General features: G+C 34.1%; 1 protein-coding gene across 1 annotated transcript in view; it reads right to left on the bottom strand.

Annotated features, from left to right (window-relative positions):
- Positions 1-11038, bottom strand: part of LOC106872674 (bromodomain adjacent to zinc finger domain protein 2B) — a 268130-nt gene extending 257092 nt beyond the window's left edge. Inside the window, exon 1 of the mRNA XM_052974123.1 lies at positions 10830-11038. The gene's annotated coding sequence lies outside the window, so the exon portion shown is untranslated. The remainder of the gene's footprint in view (positions 1-10829) is intronic.
- Positions 11039-13601: the final 2563 nt, after the last annotated feature.

Below are 13601 nucleotides of genomic sequence, written 5' to 3'. Positions count from 1 at the left end.
TATTTTATCGAACCTGAAAGGATGAAAGGCAAAGTTGACCTTGGTGGAATTTGAACTCAGAACAAAAAGACAGATGAAATGCCGTTAAGCATTTTGCCTGGTGTGTTAACGATTCTGCCAGTTCACCACCGCAAAAGAATTTGAACCCTTAATGAGATTTAAACTTATGGGCCTTTGGATTCAAAATTCAGTATGCTTGAAACAAGACCAGTGATTTTGAAAGAAAGGGTCAAGTTGATTATGGCGACCTCCAGTATTTGACAGGTATCTTAATTTTATCCATCTTGGAAGGAAGAAAGGTGAAGATGACCTCAGTGGAATTTGAACACAGAACATTAAGAACTGAAAGAGATGCTGTAAGTAATTATCGTCTGCTACTCAAATGCTTCTGTCAATCCAATGATGATGATGATGATGATATCATCCATTAGCCACAAGGGCCTAAAACGTTTGGGAAGAGAATGAACAAGCAAGAATGGTGGGATTAACAATGAAGAAACAAGCAAACAAACAAACAAGACAATATTCCTGAATACACGTAGATAAGAGCAGACTCTTCTTGTATATGAATGGTGCCAGTAAGAAGGAAAACGGATGAAAAGAGTGGTGTGTATGTAATGTGTGTGCGTGTGTGTATGTTTTTTTTTACACATTTAAAAATACAGGAGGGAAAAAAACAACAAACAACCTCACAAATATGAATAAAAAAAATAAAGAAAGAAAAAGCAAATGTTATAGAACAACCAAGTTAGTAACAAAACGAAAATGGTAAACACACACACACACACACACTCATCTATATCTCTCTTTCTCTTGCTCACACACACACTCTCTCTCTCACACACACACACACACACAAGAGAAACAAGAGTAAATGTCAGCTACAGATGAGTTAAAAAAGTTCTAATATCATATTCCATACATGGTTCAACTTCATTGAGAGTCTCATGAGAATTTCATTTTTTTGTTGTTAGTTTTTTTCCCCCTTCTAGTGGGGAGTGGAGAGACGTGTGTGTGGATGGATGGATGAGAGAAGAATGCAATTAAATGTTAATTTTTGAGCCGAAGAAAAAGAAAACTGTTAATACATGCCTTAAAGGAAGTTTTGTTCTTGGAAGAGAGAGACAGAAAAAGAGAGAGAGAGAGGGGGGAAGAAGGAAGGGAGAGAATAATAAAAATAAAATAAGATAAAACAGAAAAAAAAAACTATACGTATATAGAGTGAAAAGAAGAGGAATGGGAAACTAGAATGCGAAAAGACTGTGAGGACAGTTCCTATCTTTCTTCCTCACAATGCTGACCATTCCATTCCCTTCTTTGTATAATAAAAATCTAGGACTCCATTATCAAATGTGACCAACTAAAATGATAGGAATTAATCTCAGGAAGATTTGGCTGCTATTTCTCATTGGTCAAGCTTTCCTCAGTGGCTTGATTAAAAGATGTCACGATCAGGTGTAAGAACACAAGAGAATCAAAGGATTTAATCAATAGTGATGTAACGATGCTAATCATCGTTTCTATCATCATCGTTGTAACATCCACTTTTCCATGCTTGCATGGGTCAAACAGAATCTGTAGAGGTGGATTTTCTACAGCCAGATGCCCTTCTTGTCACCAACCCATACTTGTTTCCAAGCAAGGTAATATTTCTTTATGGTTGGCCCTGTTTCCATGCAAAATTGGAAACACAGAACACTGCTCGTATGACAGTGACGCAATCCTACACACACACACATGTATATATCATCATCATCGATTAACATCTGTTTTCCATGCTGGCATGGGTTTGACAGTCTGACAGATCTGGAGAGCCAGTGGCTGCACCAGGCTCCAATCTTGTCTGGCAGTGTTTCTACAGCTGGATGCCCTTCCTAACGCCAACCACTCTGAATGTAGTGGGTGCTTTTTTACGTGCCAGCAGCACAGGGGCTAGAGGGAGTATTTTACAAGCCTTGAAAGTATGAAAGGCAAAGCTGACTTTGATGGGATGTGAACCCAGAATGTAAAGAGTCAGATGAAATAACATAAAGAATTTTTCCAACACTCTAACAAGACGGCCAGTTTGATGCATTAATATTTATTATATTTATGATATTAGAACTTTTTTAACTCATCTGTAGCTGACATTTACTCTTGTTTCTCTTGTGTGTGTGTGTGTGTGTGTGTGTGAGCAAGAGAAAGAGAGATATAGATGAGTGTGTGTGTGTGTGTGTGTTTACCATTTTCGTTTTGTTACTAACTTGGTTGTTCTATAACATTTGCTTTTTCTTTCTTTATTTTTTTTATTCATATTACTCTGTTAAATGTAATAATTTTTCACTCAAATTGTTTTTAATTAATCATGCATTATCTTATAGCTTTGAGGTTTCAATGATGTGATTGTTTATTTTTAGAATGTCAATGTAGGTTAGGTGTGAGATGCTGGATCTGGCCAGTTTGAATATAAAACATATAGAATATTTGGGCTGGATATGGCCGGTTTAAACAAATTTTCTTTTTTTTGTTGTAGTTTCAGACTGTTTGTTTCTCAACTACACTGTTTTGAGTTGAATCCCACTGTGCCTTGGGCAAGTGTCTTCTGTTAAAGCTCCAGGCTGGCCAAAGCCTCGTGAATGGATTTGGTAGACGGAAACTGAAAGAAGCCTGTCATATGTATGCATGCGAGTATGTGTTTGTTTGTGTGTCCTTGTCTTAAATGGCCATCTTATGACAGTTGTAAATGGTTGTCGGTGTCGCTTCCCAGCCACATGATTTCAAGATCAATCTCATTACATGCCAAGTGTCTTCTAACAACTCTGGGCCAACCAAAGCCCCAAGAGTGGATTTGGTAGATGGAAACTGAAAGAAGCTCATATCTATGGGTATATGCATGTTACCGTTTTTGATATCGCATGATAATCGTAAACAAGTGTCACCATCATGCAAGCGGTATCGTTCATTTCCAATTTTCCACGGAAACACATCATCATAAAGAAATATCATCTTACTTGGAAACAGGTGAGGGTTGGTGACAGGAAGGGCATCCAGTTGTAGAAAATCCACCTCAACAAATTATTTCTGATCCATGCAAGGACAGGAGAGTGGTCATTAAAACAATGATGATGATGATGGTAAATACACAAACACACATGTGCATGTGTGTGTGTTTAAGTCTCTTTATCCTGACATTACACAATTATTGTAAACAAGCAATATCCTGCATTTCCAGTGTATGGTAAAAATGAATCCAGTCATGGGGGAAATGTTATCTTTTTGGAAATGGGTGAGGGTTAGTAACAGGAAGGGCACCTGGCTGTAGAAAATCTACCTCAATGAATTCCATCTGACCCATGCAAGCATGGGGAAGAGGACGTTAAAAATTTCATTTTATATTGTAATTGGTGAAGAATATCATTCCTTATAAGCTTTCAATGAGGAAATCCAATCTCTGCCCATTTTACTGCACTTCTGGTGCCATGTAAAAAGCATCCGGTAGACTTGATAAAGTTGGTGGCGTTAGGAAGGAAACCTACTTGTAGAAACCATGCCAAAAAGCAGATATTAGAGCCTGGTGCAGTTCTCTGGCTTGCCAGCTCCTGTCAAAGTGTCCAACCCATGCCAAGTGGACATCAAATGATGATGATGATGATGATCCTGAGACATGGAATGATTTCCAAGGATTCTTCAAGAGTAAAAATGTTTGGGAAACGTTGAGTTTGGGAAACTGGCTTAGACTGTGTTTATCTGACTGAAAATTGGTTATTTAATAGTAATGACAGAACCTGCTGAGTGAGAAAGTAATAAAATGTAAAAATAAAAAATAAAATAAAAACCATAACCAGCTTTTTCAGCAATATGACTTATTAAGGTCAAGCTGATGTTAGAAATCACAGAAGCTCATCAAGCATTTGTTTGAAGGTCACAGTCATTTGAAGAAAACCAAAATATCATCACTGCACTGCTGTATTTTTAAACATATTATTTATTACACCAGATGGATGACAGAAAAATAGACTGATGAGAAGAATTTTCCGGAACAAATTTTAATTTAATACAATATAGATAAACATTATTACTACAATTCATTCAGTCTCAATGAGTGAAACATTACTTATCAGTAAATTTGTGTGTGTGTGTGTGTGTGTGTGTGTGTGTGTGTGTGCTTGAGTATATGTGTGTGTGTGTGTGTGTGTATGCTAATATCCATTAAGTTTGATACAGACAATCAAGCACTTACAAATGGTAATAATAATAAATAAATATTGATTTTTATTTTAATACTTCTTCACAAATAGAGAGGATATGAAGAAAATCATTCAGTTTGAGATTTGGCAGTTTCTCAAAACTAATATAATAAATAAAACAAATAAAATAAGTCAATGTCGTTATTGTTTTCTAAATCATAAATTCAGATATTTTGCTTTTACAATAATATAATTAACTAAATGCCTGTAAAATATAAAAACAGAAAAGATGTTCGATACTTTGAATTTGAATATCTTCAAATTATTATTATCATTATTATTACATTTTATTTTTTCATGTGAAATCATTATTATTATATACAGGCATCAGAAATGAAGAATCACCTGATTTTCACAAAACTGTCCATTTTGATGAAACATGAAGCATTAATTAATATTATATGCTTCTCCGATCATATTTGAACAAGTATATTGGAGGTTTGCAGTGTATTTTATTATTCAAATGAGCTGTTTATAAAGTGAGAGAATGTTTTGTGTTTAGACAAAATAGTTCGTTATTAAAAAAAAATACAGGATTAACTAATTAAGACTAGAATATAATTAGTAAAAACTAATATTTGAGAGAATAATTTCCTCCAGAAAAATCATTTAAAAAAAAAGAAAAGAAAAGAAAAAAACCTAAATGAATTGTACTGCAATAATTCAACCTTTTGTTTCTTTCTTTTTCATTTTGCATAACTAAACAAAATGATATACTATAATATTTTGCTTCAGGATTATTAGAAAGCAGAAATGAAATTTTGTGATGGTGTTCATCCCTCTCACTCAAGGAGATCAGCCAAAGTAGAGGACACACAGACAGTTTGGAGAATGAGTTTAGAAAGTTGATCACAGAAAACCTACAAAGGTATTTTTATAGTTTCATAGATAGAATATGACTCACACTGCTGAAAAAAGCTCACTAAGTTTTAACAGGGGATAGACTGCAAATAATAATAATAATAATAATAATAATAATAATAATAATAATAATAATCATTATTATTATTATTTCTGCTCTACGCACAAGACCTTGAAAATTTTGCGGGAGAAAGGGAGCTAGTCAATTACTTCAACCCAATGTTTAACTGGTACGTATTTTAAAGACCCCGCAAAAGGATGAAGGGGAAAGAAAACCTTGGCGGAATTTGAATAATAATAATAATGATTTTGTAATTTGGCACAAGGCCAGCAATTTCCAGACCAGGATTAAGTCAATTACTTCAGCTCAGTGTTAAACCGGTACTTATTTTATCGACCCCAAAAAGATGAAAAGCAAAGTTGACCTCAGTGGAATTTGAATGATAATGATAATAATAATAATAATAATAATAATAACAATAATCCTTTCTATTATAGGCACAAGGCCTGAAATTTTGGGGAGGGAACTACTTGATTACATCGACCACAGTGTTTTGCTGGTATTTAATTTATTGACTCCAAAAGGATGAAAAGCAAGGTTTAATAATAATGATAATAATAATAATAATAATAATAATGGGAAACATTTGAATAATCATGCTACCACCCTGCTGCACATCATGTTGATTGGTGCTAAGCCATCAAAGCCAAGTAAAGTCTACAATATAATAAAATTCAATATTATGTATATATGCATGTATACCCTACTACTACCTTCATCCAGTATAGTCTAGTTGCTGTATATTAAAATCAGTAAACTTAAAAAGCCAGGAGTTAAGCTGACTGCCGCACAACTTTGGATAATTTGACAGGATGGCTGACCTAACATGTAATTCCCATGAAGCATTAATACATTTGGAAGAAACAGGTGAAGTACATAGCAAGATAAACAAGCTCACGCAGAGCTTGGCTTGGAAAAGTGATAGATAGGGAGAGAGAGAGAGAGAGAAACAGAGAAAAAATTATAAACGATTACAGCAAAATAAAACAGGAAATTCTTAAGTAAATGGGTCGGGTGTGTGTATGTGAAGATTTGTGGCTGTTGTTTTTTAAGGGATGGATAGTACACATTGCTGGACCTAGGGTTAAATGAAATGTTAAGAGAAGACTTGACATGCACAAGTGATGGTTTGTTCTCTCTCACACTCTTATTCTCAAATAATTAACACTGTTAGCCTTCCAGTGGGTCAAACTGATATTTTACTGTCCTTGTTAAATATTTTATCCAGTTTGAGACATGTACTCTTCAGAAATATGTTGCAGTGAAATAAACTGAGAGAATCAGGAGAAGAGATCTGTTTAGGTGGTACCATGTTGGCAGCCATTTTGGGTAACCATGGCAACAGTGAAGAAGTTATGGTACTTAGAAGAGAGAGTAGTTTAAAAGTTTTTCAAAACCAACCTCATGCAAAACTTTTTGAACATATATAAATAGATCATATTAAATAAAATCTGGGAAAATGAAAGTTGGATTATTAAGAAATAGGTGATGGTACATTATTATCCAATGAGGGAAGCACATAAGAGCTAAATTCAGAGAATTTGGTTTTACAGAAAGATTTCTTAAATAATGTACACAATGATGTTTTCTAACTGAGGGCGGGGATCAAAGTATAGTGGAATATTTACACTATATACACAATCCTTCTTTAACCCACTTTAAATAGTTGAGAAAATACCAACATACGAAATTACAAGAAATTAAAAGGGTGATTTAATGAAATTCTCTTAGTCATTAAGAAGTTGAGAAAAATTTCAGATACATGATCAGGCTTCTTTAGATCTTACCAAAAAGTTAGTCTGTTGTGTGTGATGGCATTAAAAGAAGCTAACAATTTTTTGAAAAAGTGGAGAAGTAATCTTAGCAAAAGAAATAATTCTTCAAGTATTTCTTCTAAAGGTTTCATAAATAGTCAATCACTTTCTTTTTCCTAATGAAGGTTTTCTTTTGCTTTTTTATTCTATTTTGTCTATTATTATTATTATTATTTTTGTAATTTTCACATACAGAAAACTTGTAAAGTGACTCCTTACTTATTCAGATTGAGTTTACATCACAGATTTAAGGGATTGGGTTACAATTATATTGGGTTAGAAGAGGGAACAGTAATAATTAAGAACAAACCTAATTTATGAAAATGTAGACACACAAACTTCTTACCACTCTAATTATGCTTTTAATAAGTGTAGTTAAGCAAGTTTCTTTTACAATGTATGAAGAAACGGATGAGAGAAGAACAATGCTCTCATAGATAAAAGCATAATGAATATATTGTGCAAGATATTAAGGAGTCAAGATATTTTATACCATAAAGAAATATTATTCTTTTCGTGAGTCAAAGAAAAAAAAAATGGAATTTTTTTTTAATCAGTTAGGTAAAAACCAGATTTTTGGTAACAAAAGAGAATTTTGTTAACACTTGATTTTATTATTAACATCTGCTGTGTTATTATTCAGAATTTAAAATAATCTAGGGGGTATAATTGAACCCCTACAAAAAGGAAAAATACATGAAAAGAAATAATAAAGAATAGTAACTTCTTGAAAGAAAGAGAGAAGGAAAGGAATTAAGAAAGAGAGAGAGAGAGAGAGGAGTGGTTGAGAGTGAAAGAGAAGCTGTTCAAATTGGTGACAGTGTAGGAAGGGGGAGGTAATCGAGGAAGTCATGATTACGACCCGTCTATCTTGTTCATATTGGAAACACTCTCATCCTCATCGCTGCCAACTAACTCCCTGTTCACAAAAATGCGGCAGACATTATCTTAGATATGACTCCGATATCTGTTAACCTAGATATGGAAAACAGTGGAAGGGCCGAGAACATTGATTATACTCTTTGGAATAGATGGATTGAATGCGAGGAAAATTGACAGTTGCTGGAGGAAGAACGAATGAAGATGCTAGCCAACTGTTCGAACACACAACACACACATACACACACACAGTCATTCATATACATACACACGTACACAAAAGACATTTGGAAAGGAAGAAAATTATAGAAATGAGAGAAAAAAATAAATTGTTTCATACCAGTCAGCTTACAAAAAGATGCTTGTTACTAAAAGTGTGCTGGGGAGTTGACAGCGCCAAAATGGAAGGTTCTACTACATTTGTTCTGGCAGTTAAAGATATCAAATTTACTCCCTCTTTCTCATTTATTTTTCCTTCTCACTTACTCTCTCTCCTCTGTCTAATTTTACTCGGCTTTTAAATATTTTTTTCTTTTTTACTTCAACGAAATGGAAAAAGGAGAAAAAAAAGAAAGAAAAAAAGAAAACATCTCCATTTGATTGTGGTGCTTGTATTAGAAGCAACTATGGACAGAATTAATTACAGGCTAATTGAAAATGTGTTTTGAATATGAAAAGGGAAGAGAGAGATATAGAAATAGAAAGAAGGATAAATAAAGGAAGAAAGCACAATACCAACTGAAAATAGCTTTAAGCCACCACAAACAGAAATATTCTAATGGTAATACTGGTTTTTCAGATAATTTCTAATTTGACAGAAAGCTTATCCATCCATTCATTTCTAACGCACCCACACATGATAATAATTAAACGCAAGAGCTATTTCATAGCATTTTTTAATTTTTATTCTGATAACAAGGTGAAGGACATTTTATTTTATAAATGTCATATTTTTTATTCTATTATTTGATTTGATTTCCTGGTGAAAATAACGATTTAACAAGATATTCTCAAAGAGGATGTTTACAAACTGAGTGTATTTCCTTGACCAAACCAGTGGTTATTTACCGAACAAACTGACCAATTTAATTTGTATAAATGTGAATTTTTGGCTTTTCATTTGTAGAAGTACAAAACAAATCCTATCAAATTTCTGTGCAGTGCTAGGAGGCAAAGAAGCAAGGAAATATCAGTCAGGTATATTAAAAACTGCTAATGGATTACAGATGACTAAGTGAATCAACAATAAAAGCAACTCGCTTCCAAGTTAGAAGTGTTTAAATATTATTTCACATAAGTAAGAATACCAAAATAGCCCCAAATTAATTTAATTACCAATTACAACGAATAAACGGCTGGTTTAAGAGAATTTCTCATCAGTTGATTCCGAAAAAATCCCAAGTAAAGTGACGGCGCACATGTACGAACACAAAGCAATAAATTGGAGACTCATTGCTGTTTTAAAATACTTCAAATGACAGGGTTATTTGAAGGCCCTTGTATTGTGGCTTTCGTTAGGGATAAAGGTTTAAGATATGAAGTAAATTATATAAATTAGCTGGGGGGAACCCGATAACTTTAAAAAGCATCTGGTAGTAGTAGTAAACGTTTATGTTCCACGTGTGTCTGTTGTGTTGTGAGACAGGTGTCAACAAGAGAAAGACGAGAGCATGGTTGTGTATATGTGTATATATATATGTGTGTGTGTACATACACGCTCAAACTTTATGAGTAAAAACGGAAAAAGAAACGTAAACGGGGAATTGAAATATCCTTCGAAATGTAAGAGAGGAAAGCTTACAGACAAAAGATAAACAGTTGTCTTCGACATGAAACTCAGGAATGTTAAAGACAGAAAGTTCAAAGAACACAAGAGGAAACCCTAAACATTTCCTCGGTTTGATATTTAATAGTAAAATAAGATTTATACACACACACATATACGAAGAGAAAGAGACAAACTTGAATATAAAGTGAAAGAGACAAAAAGGAAACTTACTTCTCTGCCTGAAATTGACAAGAGGAGCCAATACTATGTGTGGTTGTGATGTTTTGTTTCTTAGATTAAATTCGTTTATCTCTCCTCACTCGACATCCACACCCAACAGATCAATATTTCCTTCTCACACAACACCTTTTATAATCGAGAAATCACAACTCGTGAGCAAATCAGAAAATTAAATTAACCAAAGATCAACAACAACAACAACAACCTTTATTGCATTGCTTCTCTCATCATCCTTATTTTATTTTATAAATTTCTTTCATCCTTTACTTGAAGTTTCTGGATTCGAAACAAACCAAAGTTGAGTGCTACAGCAAATTTTTGGATAAGGGTTATATCATAATAATAATACAAATGAAAGGATGTGATCCCTAAGGGACAATTGTATATCTAAGATGGAAAATAGTCAATAATGAATGCCACATAAAATGATATACATCTGTTTATATTTGAAGTATTTTAGTGTTATTTTAGATGAATTAAGTTACTAAGTTTAATGATAGCTAACGAAGAAGAATACTTCTAGAATAGTTTTAAATATATGTCTCAATTTATTTTTATTTACTATATTTTGTTATATTTGTTTTATTGTTTCTTTTACCTTCGTACGTTGAGAAGAAAAAGTCAAAATGAAGTTGGAGAAGATGAATAAACAAAGTAGAATTGTCCTTGACGATCCGGTTTAAAAGTGAATTGACTGATAATGTATGGGGTTGATGAACAGGAATATATATATATATATATATATATATATATATATATATATATATATATATATATATATATATATATATATATATATATAATACACAGCCAGCAATATCTGTCAATTAAAACGAATTTAACTGCAAGGACGGAAGGAAGAAAGAACGAGAGAGAGAGAAAATGTCATATTTATACGTAAAGTCCTTCCAAAGAAATGTTTTGTTTTTGTTTGATTGGTTTTGGTAGCGAAAGTTTGTTCGAATTTTTCTGGGACTTACCTTGGGCGTCCCCTCTGGTTAGGACAAGAAAACCACTCAGAGTTGGTTAGCGCTGCAGAAAAACTTACACGAGCTACTAAAGCTAAAGTACGAATAAATATGTCGGAGATAAACGGCTGAAAGAGCGAGAAGAAAAAGGAGAAATAATGGTCAATAAAGCCTGTATTATTATTGTGATGATGATGGTAGTGATGGTGGTGGTGGTGGTGGTGGCGAAGCCGGTTCTCCTGCTGCTTAGTGACGATGATAGTTGTGGTGGTGGTGACGGTACTAGAAGTGAAAGAGAGAGTGTAGGGAGATACAGACAGTGTGGGTGATAGAGAGAGAGAACCTACTACATGCTACCACAACAGATAAATAACGGATGTAGTGTGTGTCTATCTATCTAAATATTTATTTATATATCACAGAGGTAATATAGTTAAAAGACATAAAGCTGGCACTGGTAGTTGTGTGTGTGTGTAGACAATAATTTTAATCTGGATAAAACTACGCACGCGTACATATATACACAAACACATTTTAAACTGCCCATGTAACTTATTTCACGCTTTCGATATGATTGTGTCGATCATAAGGACAAACAAAAAAGCAAGGCACGCACAAAGGAAAGCTGCAGTTTATTCTACCCCATAGTGGATCCCACTCAATATAAAATGTATGGAGAGAAGGGGACATCTTAAAGTAAAGAGTCAAGACCTTTGAATGAGGCCTTAGTTGAGTTGGGATTGGAAAGAGCTGACACTAATTGCGGTGGTTGGATGGGGTAGAGATGTTGTAGAGAATGTTGAGTGGTAGAAGAAAACGATTCCCTTTCTTCGACAAGGAGCCAATTTGATCAGTCAAGCTTAATCAGTTTTGTGGGACGAGGATACGATGACGGCGGACTCTCGGTTAAAAGGAATAGAATGGCACGAGAAATATATATATATTATTGTGATGATATATGTGTATATATATATATATATAATGGAATAGCAAAATTTTAAGCAACTTTTTGAATGAAACTCGGGAAAAGGAAGAAGGAATCCCTCTTAGCTTCAAATATGAATGACAAATGCAAATTACACTGCAGAGACACGTTATTGTTTGCGATATTTTTAAAAATACAAAACACACGGTTTGTGTTTGAGTTAATGTTTTTGTTGTTGTCTTTTTAAGATTTCAAATTGAAACTGAAAAAGCAGCACCAAAACTTTGAGACGTACAAAGTACTCCTTACGTTTATTTAGACATAACCCGAAATTTGTGAGTAAGGAGGGATGTTACAGTGCATTGTGTTTTTCCAAACTATCTACTCAAAAGTTATATAATTGGTACAGGGCCTCCGTGGGTACAGGCCCTCTGTTATTAATTAGTTGGAGGACGGAATGAAGGTATACTCAAACTACTAAAGACCTGACCCTAATGCTCGCAACAGAGTTGATTATTTAAGACACGAAAGCTGCCAGGTGGTGATGCTAAACAGGGTGACGGATTAAATATACTACCTAAGTTAGCCACGACAGAATTTGAACACAGAACGCAAAGCGCCGAAGCAAATACCACAAAGCAACCAGTTCGACGTTCTTATAGTTCCACCAGGGCCCATCCACTGTCCAGGACACCAACATTGAATTTTTTTTTTATTATACACCGAAAAAGATGAAGCAAAGTTGACTCCCAATGAGATTTGAACTAAGATCGTTTATGTATGTATATATATATATATATATATATATATAATAGCATTAGGGCCAGATCTTTGGTCTGAGTATACCTTCATTCCGCCTTCCTACTTATCTCGGAGGCCCTGTGCTAATTATATATATATATATATATATATATAGAACCATCTGAACGCATATAAAATATCTTAATGCTTAGAGATCCAATGACAGCGGCAGCAAATAGCTTATGTGTAAGGGTCATTATTTATTTATTTTTAGAAGAGCCCTGTTTTAATCTTAGAAGTGGTGTTGTCGCTGGAAGGCTGAAATATACACGTTTTTCGGGTGGTACCAACCAGAATGGAATTACTCTTTAAACAAGTAGAAAAGGGATCGAGGCTGAGTTAGATGACAGAATTAATAAAAGAAAGAAAAACAAAGAAAGAGACATTAATAAAATAAGAAAAACAAGAGTAAACGAGTAGGAGAAAGATCGAGTGGTCTTTATATATTTTTTCTTTTCATTTATTGATTTTCCTTTAAGTCTCATATGTGTGTGTGTGCACACATGTATATATATATATATGTGTGTGTGATAGTTTTCTTTGTATTTTTGGCTTTCGACTTGTTTTGTTTCGTTTATAAATATGCGCGCGTGTGTTGCTGTTGTTACTGGTGATGAGAAAGAACAGTTATGGTGGCAGTTATTTGAGCATGAAACAAGGGAATTATTAAAGTGAAAGTGTGTAAAAGTAATAAAACTACATTTTCTATGCATGTATGTGTGTGTAAAAATTCTTTTCTGTGTGTATGTAATGATGATTTTGTACAATTTTAAGTTGAGCGCTTGTAGCCACTGCTGCTGCTGCTGCCGGCGGGTGTGACGTCACCACAACATATGAACATTATCTTTTCTCCCTCCCTCACGATCTCTTTCTCTTTCTGTCTTACTCTCTCTCCCTTCCTCTCTATTTCTCTTTTATTCTCCCAGCTCTTTCATTCACTATCTCTCTTCCTCCCTCACTTTGTCTTCCTTTCTTCCTCCTTCCCTCACTATTTTTTCTTTCTTTCTCTCCTTTGCCCACTGTCTTTCTCACTCTCCCTTTCCACAAGCCTTCTCTCT

Source organism: Octopus bimaculoides, chromosome 17 (genome assembly GCF_001194135.2).
Source record: "Octopus bimaculoides isolate UCB-OBI-ISO-001 chromosome 17, ASM119413v2, whole genome shotgun sequence".
NCBI lineage: Eukaryota > Metazoa > Mollusca > Cephalopoda > Octopoda > Octopodidae > Octopus > Octopus bimaculoides.
Note: the sequence above shows the minus strand (reverse complement) of the source record. Positions and strands in the feature narration are given on the sequence as shown.